Below are 12,174 nucleotides of genomic sequence, written 5' to 3'. Positions count from 1 at the left end.
GATGGCACATAACAACAACAACAACAGGAAATATCCCCAGCTAAAGAAAAACTCAAATGGGCCAAAAGCATACAGGGAGGGGAGAAAGTCACCTGTAAGAAACTGGATTCCCAAGCAGGCACTAATAATTGTGTGGGGAACTGACTTTTATACTCCCCGTGTGATCTAGAAGGAGCCCTGTGGCACAGTGGTTAAAGTACTCAATGGTCAACAAAAACGTCAGTGGTTTGAACCCACAAGCCACCCCATAGGAAAAAGATGTGGCCGTGTGCTTCTGAAAAAAATTATAGCCTTGGAAACCCTATAAAAACCAAACTCACCGCCATGGAGTTGGATCTGACTCATAGTGACCCCTCCTTGGGTTTCCAAGGCGGTATCACTACGGAAGTAGATTGCCCAACCTTCCTTTGGAGGAGTGGCTAGTGAATGTGAGCCTTCCGGTTAGCAGTCAAGTGCTTTAGGCACTACGCCACCAGAGCTCCCTGGAAACCCTATGGGCAGTTCTATTATGTCTTAGAGGGTCACTATGAGTTGGAATCCATTGACAGCAAGGGTTTTTTTGTTTTGTTTGTGATATAGACATCCTCAGCCAAGAAATTAACATAAAGATGAATCTGGACTATAAAGGTCTTGAGGCTCAGTAGGAACAAAAGTGAAATACTGTAGGGATGGAACTCATTACCAGGAGAGTCTGATGGGGGTTCTTTCCAGTCACAGAGCCCATGGACAATGAGCCAGACCTGTGGAAATGACCCACAGAGGATGTCACCCCAGACCCCAAGTGTGAAGGTGCTGCTGTGTGGATACAGTAATTAGAATGAGGAAAGAGGACAGTCAGCTTACCCAGGACATCATTATAAAGAAAAGTCCTCTTCCCTTCTCCAGCCTTCCCACCTCAACACAGCAGAGAAAGGAGCAAGAAAATGTGTGGAATGCAGGGTGGTGAGAGAGCTGACCAGATCCCATCCTCTAAGTTCAGCCAGTGCTAATCCAAAGGTTGGCAGTTCAAATCCACCCACTAGTACTATGGATGAAAGGCCCAGCAATCTTCTTCTATAAAGATTACAGCCAAGAAAACCCTATGGAGCAGTTAGTTCTACTATGAAACACATGGGTGCTCTGGTGGTGTAGTGCATAAGGCATTGACTGCTAACTAGAAGGCTGGCAGTTCAAACCCACCAGCCACTCCTTGGAAGGAAGGTTGGGCAAGCTACTTCCTTAGTGATACCGCCTCGGAAACCCAAGGAGGGGTCGCTATGAGTCGTGTCCAATGCAACAGCATATAACAACAACAACATGTAACACGTGGGGTTGCCATGAGTTGGAACTGCATCTACAGCAACAAATTTAGTTTACTTGTTGAGTGAATTAAATACAAAATTGAATTTTAAAAATGGATTGGGTAAGTAGGCTCAAAGAGATTGAAAACTTCTGGAATCCTGCCGACTTACCAGGTAGCAGGAAGGTAAGATTGAGGTTGAAGGTATAACAGAGATTGACTGTTCTGGTAATAGTTACAGGCAAAATAAGACAATTTAATGTTTATGCCTCAACAAGATGAGATTCTTCAATTAAACAGGCTCCAGAGGCAATTTCTGAGGTCTCTTCCAATCAGATAAATTTTCCCCTGACTATTGCTTAACTTCAAACCCACCAGCCACTCCTTGGAAAGAAGGTTGAGCAACCTACTTCCCTAGTGATACTGGCTCAGAAACCCAAGGAGGGGTTGCTATGAGTCGATCCTGACTCAACAACAGTTGGCGTTGCATTGCATTGCATTGCTTAACTTTATGCAGGCATGAACACAACATGCTCACACACACATATTACATACACAACTGAGAAAGTCTTTTGTGACTGGCAGCATTCCAACACATGTTTCTGGGTTTGTTGGCAGAACACAGGGCATTTTAACAAGAATATTCTCTGGCTCTGCTGAGGAATGTATCAATGACCATCACTAACCAGTCACAATCACACAATCTCACACGTCTATTCCAGGAGGCTTGAAACATCTGGCAGGCTTTAATTCACTCATGTGTACACACACCCTCACCACCTGTGGGAGGAACTGCAATTATGAAAGGCTTCTGTCAAAGTCTGACATGGTGTAATAAGATCCCAGGACATCTGTCAGACAATTACAGGGTCCTGTTTCAGTCATTCATGAACCATGCCATGCAACTGTTCCAAGAGAGTTGAGATAGCTACTCCTTTCAAGGCATTCCATATCACCTGCCCAATTGGGCTGCCATATTGTTTCCTTGGGTTTCATCTACAATGACTACTACTTCTTACTCTGGCTTGTGGCTCTCAGTTTCTATGGATGCATTGAAAGCCTGGAAAGGCTCCTAGAGAAAAGTTTATTTTTTTAAGAGTAATAGTTATGGTCCTAATCCCATCTATATAACAGTCCTCTTGATAAAGAGGTACAAAAATTCCCTGTCAGAGGTCACTGAACTTGATCTCTTTACATGATCCGAGAGAGAGATATGGAGAGGAGCTAGAAGGAGGGTCTCACATGCCAGTCCCCCTTAGGGTCTTTGTAAGGATTGTTCTCCATACCCTCATGAACTCCTCTCTCTTTCCCTCTTTTTAATTGTGGTTAAATGATATACATTTACCAATATGACAATTTTTTCATGTATAATTCAGTGGCATTGATTACATCCACTGTGCTACACAACCACCACCATTATCTTTTTCCTAATTATTCCACCACCATTAACAGAAATTCAGAGCCCCTAAGCAATAACTCCTCTCCCATCCTTCACCCCAGAACAAGTAATCAGCTTTGGTCTCTACACCTTTGCCTGTTTCACATAGTGGTATCATATCATATTTGTCCTTCTGTGATTGACTTATTTCACTCAGCATAAAGCCTTCAGATTCATCCATGTTTAGCAGAAACATCATTTCTCTTTACGGCCAAGTAGCATTCCATTGTATGTAGGGACCACATTATGTTCATCCATTCATCTCTAGATGGACATTCAGGCTGTTTCCACCTTGTAGCTACTGTGAGTAGTGCTGCAATGAACACTGCTGTACGGGTCTCTTTGTTCCCACACACACCTCTTAATCAATTCCAGCACCTTCTTTAGATCTCAGTGCACATGTCACTTCCCCCAACTTAAAGCAGATTTCTTTGTTATATGCTGTTGTAGAAGGAAGTCCCTGTCCATCTTGTTCAGTGAATAACAATTTACCCACTTTTGAAATCTCAATCTTAATCAAAGACCAAATCTTTGATTAAGGTCTGCCTTACCACCTAGACTCTAATTCTCATGAGAGCAGAGAGAATACTTAATTTTTCTCACCAATGTATCTCCAGGAGTTAGTATATTGTCTGATACATAGTTGTTGTTGTTGTCAGGTGCCATCGAGTTGGTTCCAACTCATAGTCACTTTATATACAACAGAACATAACACTGCCTGGTCATGTGTCACCTCCACCATCCCTGCTATACCTGAGCCCATCGTTGCAGCCTCTGTGTCAATACATCTCATTGAGGGCCTTCCCCTTTTTTGCTGACCTTCCACTTTACCAAGCATGATATCCTTCTCCAGGGAATGATCCCTTCTGACAACATGATCAAAGGAAATGAGACAAAGTCTAGCTATTTTCACTTCCAAGAATTCCAGCTATACGTTTTCCAGGACAGATATGTTCATTTTTCTGGCAGTTCATGGCACTTTCAGTGTCCTTTGCCAACACCATAACTCAAAAGCATCAACTCTTCTTCAGTCTTCCTTACTCATTGTCCAGCTTTCACATGCATATAAGGTGATTGAAAATACCACAGCTTGGGTTAGGTGCACCTCAGTCTTGAAGGTAACATGTTTGCTCTTCAACACTTGGAAAAGGTCTTTCAAAGCAGATTTGCCCAGAGCAATACGACCTCCGATTTCCTGACTGCTGCTTCCGTTGGTGTTGACTGTGTATCCAAGCAAAATGAAACCTTTGACAACTTCAATCTTTTCTCCATTTATCATGATGCTTATGGTACATAGTAGATACTCAATATTTTAATGAATAGATTAACTAACCCTATTTTACTGAGAAATGCAAACCCACTGAATAAATCTGTTGGATAATTAACTAATATCTTTAAAACTGGTGTAATAATTATTGTTGTACATTGTCATGGAGCCAGCTCCAACTTACAGCAACTGCATGTATAACGGAATGCAATGGGTTTGGGCATTTGGTTAAAGTTATCAAGAGGAGAATTGTATTAGTTAATACAAGTAAAGTTCTTACATACTGTCTACCACATAATACTCACTCAATAAAAATTAGTTAATATTACTACTGCTATCAGATGGTCCCAAGAGTGGGAAGATATTTTGAATTAGTTTCTAAAGTGGATTTTCATCACCGCATAACATGGATGAACTTGGAGGACATTATGCTCAGTGAAATAAGTCAATCATATTGTATTTGTTCATTATTGCAAAAAGTCAAGGAAAGGTTTATATATGGAAGGAAATTTTCTTTGTTGGTTACCAGGGAGGGAGGGAGGGAACACTGCAAAGATAAAAAATAATAAATAAAGTGGGTTTTCTTCTCCACATTTTAAGGTAACCTAGCCCTTCTGAGCTCAGGTATTGCAAGGATTGTGGGGTTCATGCAGGACCGGGCAGTGTTTCGTTCTTTTGCACACAGGGTCGCTATGAGTCACAGCTGACCGGATGGCACCTAACAACACCACCACCAGCAGCAGCCCTTCTTTCAGCCTCAGTGGCACTCTTCAGATGTGGAAACTCAGGCTCAGAAGGACCCTCACCTATAATTGGCTGAGCCTGAATTTCAATCAGCATCTCTCAGGCTCCTAACACTAGTGTGTTTAGCCCACTTTTTCTCAACCCATCTAACAATACTCACATGAATAAGCTAATAGAATTGCAACTTCATTCATTTTGAAATAGCATCTTTTGTGTGGGTGTGTGTCCCCTCAAAATAAGATAATACTTTACTTGGGAGTCATCAGTGAGTGTCTAAAATGATAATAATCTCATCAGTAGCTGAGAAGTAAATTCTTCTTTTATTGGAACAAAGACAATGGCGCCCAAAATCCCACCGCCGTTGATTCAGATCCAACTGATAGCGGCCTCTTCTTGGGTTTCTGAGGTGGTATCTCTACAGAAGTAGATTGCCCAACCTTCCGTCCGAGGAGTGGCTGGTGAGTTTGAACCGCTAGCCTTCTCATTAGCAGTCAAATGCCTTAGGTACCATGCCACCAGAGCAGGGATGTGTTATTGGAAACAATTATCTCTGTACCTGGTTTGGGATATGACTCACCAGAACGTGCTGCTTCAGCCAACAGTGCTTAAAGATGGCGACTCTTCCTTGTTTTTGTTTTTAGCCTCATGAAGCGTATTTTCAAAGAGACTTGTTGTTATGTGCCGTCGAGTCAAACCCGACTCATAGCGACCCCTCCTTGGGTTTCCGAGGCAGTATCACTACGGAAGTAGGATTGCCCAACCTTCCTTCCGAGGAGTGGCTGGTTTGAAAAACTGATTACATAGTACCATTTTAATGTAAACGTTTAGTGTCTAACACTTTGTCTCACCATCCATTAACATCTGAATGCACAACCCAATTCCAGAAATTTATGGCAAAGTCTTTCTTCCTCTCTCTGTTTCTTTTTCCAGGCAGAGAGAGCCAATAGAGCAGAATAGTTACCCTAGCAGAGAGCTGACTAAACACAGTAATGGCCATGATGGGGGTGGGGGCTCTCAGAAGAAATGGGAAAACTATAAAGTAGGCTTAAATCTATCAGCTTCTACAGGGAGCTGCTAAGGTGTTCATTTGGATTTTTAGAGAATCTTTTAAGCACTATTTTGCTAATATTACTCTTCCTCCAAAATAAATAAAGTGGATGTTATTATGTTCCATTTAGGCCCTAAATGACCATATTTCTCTTTTCACTTTGATAAGGAATTATTTCCCCAGAGGTTACCAAGAAAAGGCCCTTTGGCTGAAATCAGCAGGGTCTGAGAGGTGAGTGCAGTTTCAAGTCCAATGCTGAGTTTAAGTCCTGCTCCCCTGGTGGGCTGGTGTCCTGTTTCCAAGGCAGGGGAGGGCTGGCGGCACTCTTCCTGAGACACGTTCAGCCCATCTACGCTGTACTCCTGGCCCGCCAGGTGCGATTGAAGCAATTCAGGCTAAGTGCAAAGTGCTCCATTGCAGGCGGAGATTCTGCCAAAGACTCCTTACAAAAGCCACATTCACCGCCTCTAATTCCACATTCCATTCTGGGCATTGTCTGCCATCATTACCCAGCATTCCAAAAAGCACTTGGCCGGGTTAAATAAGAGCAAGGAAGGAAAACAATAGCTAGAAAGGGCTTGAGGACACAGGGTCCCAGCCTGGGGGCGGGGGGGGGGGCACTTCCAGGGATGTCAGCAGAGCTCTGAAAATAGATGTGGCTTAATGACAGAGAAAGGTTGGGTTTATCGAGACAGACAGATTCAACCAGGTAAGAGCTGGGCCAATGGGGTCTACTCGTGTGGGCGTGCACGGGTTCAGCCTCTCGGGAGGACGGTTTGGTGGTGTTTGTTAAAACTGAAAAAGCGTGTGAGGAACCCTGAGGCTCAATGGTTAAGTACTCATCAGGTAACCAAAAGGTAACCCACAGCAGCTCTGTGGGGGCAAGGCCTGGCCATATGATCCTTAAAGTTTACAACCTAGGAAACCACATTGTTGTTGGTGTTGTTAGGTGCTGTTAAAGAGGCAAGGAGGCCGCATCTTCTGAGCTCCTCTAGCCCCATAAGAGGAAGACAGAATCACCATCAGCAGTCTATTCCCATTATTATTATTAGCCTATTCCTGCTAGGCCAGACATGCTGCCTCCCTCCAGCCCTTTCACCAACCCTGTTACCAACCATTCCTCCTGCAGCATCCACTACCTCTCTGTTGCGTTTGATAATTTGCTGCAGTGGCCACACAGAACTCACAGATTATGGGGTTTATTAGGGAAGCAACAGGCTATAATTGAAGTTCAGGAACATGCTCAGTCTCTCTCAGCCTGCCGTCTCACAGCCAACAGTCTCTCTCAGTCTTTCCCAGCAGTGCATGTCTCTTGCATCTCTCTCTCTCAGCAATGCATGTCTCTTAGGAGCACGTTTCTCTCAACAGCACATCTTTCTCAGCCAGCAGTCAGAGAGACTCCTCCTGCCTCTAGGAAAACTCCTTTTTGAGTCTGGCAGAGTGACCAAACTAACCAATCCCAACATCAGAATTCTATACACCTGAGAGAGAGAGAACTTCAGAAGATTGCTTTGTGCCACTCTCAACAGAAATACCCCAGGTGGGTGACTTTAACAATCAGGAGCTACTCAGCTGCTCCTGGCAAATTCCACCACAGAGTTGACGAAGACTTATGGCTAGGAAAGCCACAGTATGTAATTTACTACACCATGCCCTCAAGTCAATTTTCGACTCATAGAGACCCCATGTGACAGAGTAGAATGGCCCCCATAGGGTTTCCTAGGCTGTGATCTTTACAGGAACAGATCAGCCAAGTCTTTCTCCCACAGGAAACCCTATAGGACAGTTCTTCTGTCCTATAGGGTCACTAGGAATCAGAATCAGCTAGAGGGCACACAACAGCATAGAGAGTGAGCACACAAGCACATGCCCTAGTGGCACAAAGGTTAGGCACTGGATGCTAACCAAAAGATTGGCAGTTCAAAGCCACCCAGTGGTTCCACAGGGTGACAACCTGGCCATCTGTCCCTGTAAAGAGTCCAGCCTGGAAAACTGCCCTATGGGGCAGTTCTACTCTGTCACATGGGGTCACTATGAATCTGAATTGACTCACTGGCACCTAACAGCAGCAACAATGCATGTATTGTAGGATACAGGCATTTCTGTTCTTGTCACACATCACCGAGAACAAGGCAGGTGATGACCACAAGGAAGGAGACACAAAGATCTCCAACACCAAGTTGCTCCCTGCAGCCCCAAAGTGGAAAATGATTTAATACCTGTCTCCAGGGAAATATTCACCCTGTGGGATGCTGTGCAACACGAACAGGGCTATGTTCTAGTCTGGATAGATAATTACACCCGCATATAGTTGTCCAGGTGTTGTGATGGGCCAGACACTCTCCTAAGTGCCTCACACACTCCAATGTTTAATTTGTACAACAGCCTTTAAGGAGATTCTCTTACTATGCTCACAGAGCAACTGAGGCACTGAGATGTTAAAGAGCCTGCTCAGGACAACACACGGGCACTTGGGGTACTTCCAGTGCTTTCAGGCTGTCTAGTCCAGAGGTTATACTGCTTCTCACAACTGGTTGCTCTTGAGTCAACTCTGACCCAAGGCGATCACACGTGTGTCAAAGAAGAATTGCATTTCTTCAGGTTTTCAATGGCTGATTTTTTTGAAACTAGACCACCAGATCTTTTTTTCTACAGTGCCTCTCTGAGTGGACTTCAACCTCCAACCTTTCTGTTAGCAGTTGAGCGTGGTAATGTTTGCACCACCCAGAGATTCCACACGGAGCACCATTCATATTCACATCAGTCACTGCAGAGAGCCCACTTGTTAGGATCACAGCCCAGAGGTGTAACAGTCACAAATGACTTTGTCAAGTATCATAACAACCAGCCCTGAAATGGGTGGGGAGAAAATGCAAACAGAAAAAGGCAATGAAAATGTCACTGATTTAAGAGTTGGACAGGTCTGATCCCAGCTCCATCACTTTTCCAACTGTGTTATTTTGAATGACACACTTAACCTTTCTGAGCTCTATTTCCTCATATAAAAAAATAGAACCAATAATTAAGGTCACTGGAGAGGTTTTAAGAGGACTGAATAGGTAATACAGGAAAAGCTCCCATCACATTTAAGGTACTTAATAAATGGTAGTCATTATGAGTTCACACAGTTGTTCAACGAGGATCTATAGGGTAGATCAGTAGGTCCCAAGCATACCTTGTGTGGTTTACATTCTGGAATGAGGAGGCACAACAAACAATTAAACAAATGAATATGATCAGGTAGAAATAAATGGCTCAAAGTAAAAGAAGGAGCTTCTGTTGAGACCTGTCATTGAAACAATAAGTAAACCAACGAACCTTTGCAGGAAGGAGAGGATGAAGGCTCAAGTCTTAATAAATAAAGATTTCTGGAAGTTTTTCCTCTAGCAGTGGTTCATAACCAAGGGTGATTCTGCACCCTAAGGGATTTAGCAATGGTGCAAGGCATTCTTCATTGTAATGACTTGGGTGGGGGTGGTAATGACATCTAGTTGACAGAGGCCATGGGTTCTGCTACCATCATTCTCCAATGCACAGGACAGCCCCTGGGACAAAGAACCATCTGGCCTCAATGTTACCATGTAGCACCAAGGTTGAGAAACCCTGTTTTATAGGAATAAACCCCACCAGTCTGCAAAACTCAACTCACAATCTCATACACCTGCCCATTCAGCATCTCCACCTGGGACCCTACTCCAACTCTGCTCTCTTCTCGCCCCCAGACTTCCACATCTCATTAAATAACAACCATATATTTCAGACCCCAACCTTGAAGCCAGCCTTGCCTTGCCTCTTCCTCTCTCATTGCATAGCCAAGCCATCAGAGCATTGTAGTGGTTCCATTTGCAAAATATACCCAGACCTGACCACTCCCTCCCACTCTCATTGCTGCCCTGGCTCAGCGTCACCGCTCACCTGCATCATTGCACTGGCCTCCCTCACTGGTCACTGGCCTCTGCTCCCACTTGGGCCTTCCCCAGCCCTGCATTCTGTTCTCCAAAAGGTAGCCAGCGTGATCCTGTTGAACACAAGTCGGATCTGCTCAGATCCCAGCAGCAGCTCCCACGGCCCCTGAGGAAAAGTCAGACCTACCCTGCTGCTGGAAAGACGATTCCGGCTCATAGTGACCCTAGAGGACAGAGTGGAACTTCCCCATAAGATTTCCAAGGCTGTAATATTTACTATGGAAGCAAAGCCCAAACTGAACCTACTTCTGTCGAGTCAATTCCAACTCACAGCGCCCCTAGAGGACAGAGGAGAACTGCCCCATAGGGTTTCTAAGGCTGTAAATCTTTACAGAAACAGACTGCCACATTTTTCTCCTGCACAGAAGCTGGTGGGTTTGAATTGCAGGCTCTTTGGTTAGCAGTCAAGCATTTAACCACTGCACCACCAGGGCACCTTGTTAGACTACAAGGCCTGCAGGCATGACCCTGCCTACCTTTTTCATCTCTTCTCTACCCTTCTCCCTCTGCCCTCCAACCATCGGTCTCTTTGCCCTTCCTCAAATCTTCCAAGCTAGCTTGTGCCTCAGAACCATTGCACTTTCTACTCCCCAGGTAGAAAGCTAAGTGTGTGTTAGATTGGGTTCTCTAGAGAAACACAAAAACCAGCGAAGTATATATATATATTTAGAGAGAGAGAGAGAGAGAGAGAGAAATTTATCTTAGGAAAATGGCTCACAAGCATATAGAAGCTGACAAGCCCAAGCCGACAAGTCCAAGCCGACAAGTCCAAGTCTCTGGAGGAAACGGGCTGGGGCAGCCTTAGCTTCCGTAAGCGCAGGGGGCTGAGAAATTCAAGGCTGGCAGGCAGTACACTGGTTGTTGACTCCAACAAAAGACGAATCCAAGATCTCCAGGCCGAGTGGTGGGCTGCTCACTCATGGAAGTCTGTAGTCCGTACACCAGGGTTCCAATCCCTCAAAGAATGTGTTTCTTCCCAGGATGTCCCTGGTTATCTTGGAAGCAGGCCACACCCATAGGGAAACTCCCCTTGGGCAGACTGGCCACTCAGAACACAGTCATCTGATCCCATCATGGGAACAACCACACAGAACTGGGGTCCAGCCAAGTTGACACACAGCTCCAACTATCACAGTGTTAAATTATTTTAACAATATGGAATGGATACAGAAAAATATTTACGAAATGCATGTAAGTGTAAAGAATCAAAATACAGCAAACACCTATGTATACCCCATAAAGTTTAAAAACAAAAGGAGATGGGCTACTATTCTCCTGGGTGTCCACATGACTAGCTCTGTCAGGTCTCTGCTCAAATGCCAACCTTCAGCACCTCAAGCCATGTCTGGTGCATAGCAGGTGCTCTGTGGTCCAGGCGTAGAACTTGACCTTGCAAGACTGCAGCTAGAGAACAATCAACCAAGGGAGATCAGAAGGGCAGCATTTGCACAGGGGGAAAGAAACCTCAGAGGGGAGGAATGCATAGGAAAGGAAAACACAGAGAAAAGGTAACCACAGGCAGGAAGTAGGAAGAGAACTGTTAGATTGTGGGGGTTGTAATCAATGTCACGGAACAAAATGTGTGAGAACTGCTGTGTGGAAAATGAATTTGCTCTGCAAACTTTCACCCAATCACAATTAAAAAGGGGAGGGGAGATTGCAGCTAGATGTGTCAGCACATGGAACACAGGTCCTCTGATGAACAGGGAACGCCTACCGACCATGTTCACAAGGCTGATAAATGCAACCAGGTTGCCAGCTTGTTTACAACGAGCATCATACCTAATGAAGGAACTGACGCCGAGAGCCTTAAGCCCAGTGATTCCTCTCTCTGTACAAATGCCACATGAGAAAAATAATAATAGTTCTTCTTGCTACTATAACAATGACTACAGATAATTAAAAAATTACTCTGTGCCAGTTCTTTGACTCGTGTTTTAAACTCCACCACCTTCCCCAATTGTCATCATGTTGATTCTGACGACCCCATCTGTCAGAGTTCAACTATCCTCCATGGGTTCTCAATGGCTGATTTTGCAGAAGTGGGTTACCAGGCCTGTCTTACAAGGCACTCCTGAGTAATTCGAACCACCATCCTTTTGGTTAGCAGTTGAGCATTGAACTGTCTGGACCCCTGCTTTGTTTAGTCCTCCCAGCACTGTTGGAGGCAGTTTGCTATAGTGATCAGATTTTACTGATGAGGAAACTGAGGCTTTCTCAGTGACTTGCCCATAGTCACTCAGCTGGAAAGTGGGGGAACTGGGATTCAACCCAAGTCTCTCTGCTGAGAAAACTTCATTGTCTCATCCACTATGCTCCACTCCCCTCCAAACTCAGGAGATGGTGCATAACATCAAGGTTCAAAAGCAAACTCAAACTTTCAAAAAGGCTGGGCACTTGGGTCCACTGTCAGTGTATTCGCCCCCCCCCCCC

This window comes from Orycteropus afer, unplaced genomic scaffold (assembly GCF_000298275.1).
Source record: "Orycteropus afer afer isolate SDZICR_OR568_19922 unplaced genomic scaffold, OryAfe1.0 scaffold00048, whole genome shotgun sequence".
Classification (NCBI taxonomy): Eukaryota; Metazoa; Chordata; class Mammalia; order Tubulidentata; family Orycteropodidae; genus Orycteropus; species Orycteropus afer.
Note: the sequence above shows the minus strand (reverse complement) of the source record.